We start from the raw sequence: 3,132 nt of genomic DNA, 5'->3' as shown, positions 1-3,132 counted from the left end.
TGGAAATTCCCATAGACAGAGGAGTCTGGCAGCCTACAGTCTGTGGTGTGGCAAAGAGTTGGCCACAGCTGAGTGACTGAGCGCAGCACAGCACATAGTCAGTTAATAATGTAAATACTTTCAGATGCACAGCAGAGAGACTCAGCCATACATGTATCCATCCCTCCCACCCAGGCTGCAGATGCCCACTTTAAACGTGATGGTCAGCGAATATTTCATAAGAAAATGAAGACTGAACTAAAATAAGGGATAAAGAGAAGCCAGGTAGTCAAGCTCCAGGATGAAGGAAAAAGGGTTTGTCAGACAAAATGACAGCCCAAGGCAGGAAAGTTAGTTTGCTTATAGAGCAGCCCTGAGGGAGCTGCCCTGGAAATGCAGGTCGTACTTTAGACTTTATTCTGAGAACAATGGAAAGGTTTTAAGAGAGGGAGCTGCAGCACTGATTTGTATTTGCAAAAATTCATTATGGAAGCTTGAGAATGAATTTCAGAGGGCCAAGAGGGAGCAAGGAGAGCAGTTTGGGAGCCATGTAAGAATGGTGAAGAGTTGGGCCATGGTGGTGGCTCTAGAGATCAAGAGTAGGGAACGGATTAGCATATATTTTGGAGATTGATTTAAGAGGACTTAAAAATGGGTAGTGGAGAAAGAAATGGCAACCCACTCCAGTATTCTTGCCTGGAGAATTCCATGGACAGAGGAGCCTGATGGCTACAGTCCATGGGATCACAAAGAGTCAGACATGACTGAGTGACTAATACTATAAGAATGGGTAGAGATGAACAGAGTAAAAGGGAGGACCCAGCTCTCAACTGATGGAAGTACCACTATGGAGATGGAAAATCCTGGGATGGAAATATCTGGGGAAAGGGAAGGGTGGTGTGAACAACCACCAGTTCCCTTCTTGACATTTTACATCTGTGATGACTACTGGACATTCAAGGAGCCTTTAGGCTATATGAATCTGGAATTTAGGGATTATGCCTAGGCTGAAGGCATAATATTGATGGTCACCAGCAAATGTAACGCATTTACTTATTTTTATTTTTGGCTGCCCCAGGTCTTAGTTGCAGCATGTGGACTGGATTCTCTAGTTAAGGTGCACAGGCCTAGTTGCCCCATGATATGTGGGATCAAACCCACATCCCTTGCATTGGAAGGCAGAGTCTAAACCACTGGACCACAAGGGAAGTCCCAAATGTAAAGCATTTAAAACCATGGGCCAGGATGAGATCACCTAAGAAGAAGATAATAATAGCAGATGATAAGTGAACAGTTAGTCAACACATTTTTACTGTGGACTCACTATATATAAGGCATATTGCCTAGTCATTGTGGGCAAACAGATGTGTGAGACAAATCCTTTCTCCTCAAAAAAATTACATTCTGAGTATGAGAAAAAACATGCAAGAAAGTGAAAATAAACATCAAAAGAAGGGACCATTTGTTAGTTCAGATAGTGATTGCTATGGGTATTGAGAAAAGAGTCACTTTGTAGTGGTGTTGGAGTCCAAGGACCACAGGTTGGGGCCTGGACCAGAGTTCAGGGGGATCACAAACCCCCAGAATCAGATTGTTTATATGTATGCACGTGTGTTTTTCCTAAAAGAGAGAAACTGTCAAATTGCAATTGTCAAATTCTCAAAGGGTTTTGTAAAACAGAAAAGATTAGAAGCATTGCTATAGGACATCAATTTAACTGGGTCTTAAAAAACTGGTTAAATTATAGAAGGTACGGAGGAGCAGGAAGGATGTTTTGGGAAGTGGGGACAGTGCAAGTTTACATAAGCAATGAAACATTCTGAGATACAAAAGTGTAAGGTGTAGCTGGGAATGGTTTTAAACTTGTATGATTGGGACAGGGGATTAATGTGGAAGAGTAAAGAAACTCAAGCTGGAAAATAGATGGTGATGAAATGAGGAACAGTCTTAAATGAAAAGTAGGATATTGGACTTTCTCCTATAGACCAAGGGGAAGCATTGGATTCAACTCAGGAATATTGAGCATCTGATATGTATAAAGCAGTATGTGGTGTTCTGGTTGGGAGGTGGACATGGGAGATACACAAGTAGGTAGGGAAGGGTTAAAATTTCCACACAGCATAACAAGAGTTGGCAATAATTAACATTTATCCCTGCCTTCAACAGGCCAGGCCCTGTGCTAAGTGCTTTAAGTGGATTATCCAATTTGATTCTCACAGCTCTACTGACATGTACCCTTTTGGGGTAAAGGGAGGTTAAATTACTTGTCCTCAGTTGTACTGCTAGGAGAGGTGGAGCCATTATTCAAACTCAGGCAGTGTAACTCCAGTGCCCAAGCGTTGGAACACTCTGTTGCTTGGCCTAAAATATCCTGACTCCCTCCTGCAGCCAGAGATGGCCATGATGCTTCACTTCTCATTAATACCTGGGTGCCCATGCCTCTGGAGACACCCTGGAGTTTGACAAGGAGTATGTGAAGGGACAAATAGTGCATGTTTTGACAAACTATCACAATTTTTTCAAGATTTGAAAATACATACATGAAATTATATATGAGTACACTATGGTTGTAAACATCACATCAATTTTTTGATGAACATAGGACTTCCCTGATGGTCCAATGGTTAAGACTGCACTTTCAGTGAAGGAGGGCGTGTGTTCAATCTCTGGTCAGCAAACTAAGATCCCACAAGCCAAGTTCAGTTCAGTTCAGTTGCTCAGTCGTGTCCGACTCTTTGCGACCCCATGAATCACAGCACGCCAGGCCTCCCTGTCCATCACCAACTCCCGGAGTCCACCCAAACCCATGTCCATCGAGTCGGTGATGCCATCCAACCATCTCATCCTCTGTCGTTCCCTTCTTCTCTTGCTCTCAATCTTTCCCAGCATCAGAGTCTTTTCCAACGAGTCAGCTCTTCGCATCAGGTGGCAAAGTATTGGAGTTTCAGCTTCAACATCAGTCCTTCCAATGAACATCCAGGACTGATCTCCTTTAGGATGGACTGGTTGGATCTCTTTGCAGCCCAAGGAACTCTCAAGGGTCTTCTCCAACACCACAGTTCAAAAGCATCAATTCTTTGGTGCTCAGCTTTCTTTATAGTCCAACTCTCACATCCATACATGACCACTGGAAAAACCATAGCCTTGACTAGA

This window comes from Cervus canadensis, chromosome 19 (genome assembly GCF_019320065.1).
Source record: "Cervus canadensis isolate Bull #8, Minnesota chromosome 19, ASM1932006v1, whole genome shotgun sequence".
In the NCBI taxonomy this organism is placed as follows: Eukaryota; Metazoa; Chordata; class Mammalia; order Artiodactyla; family Cervidae; genus Cervus; species Cervus canadensis.
This window is presented reverse-complemented; position numbering follows the sequence as displayed.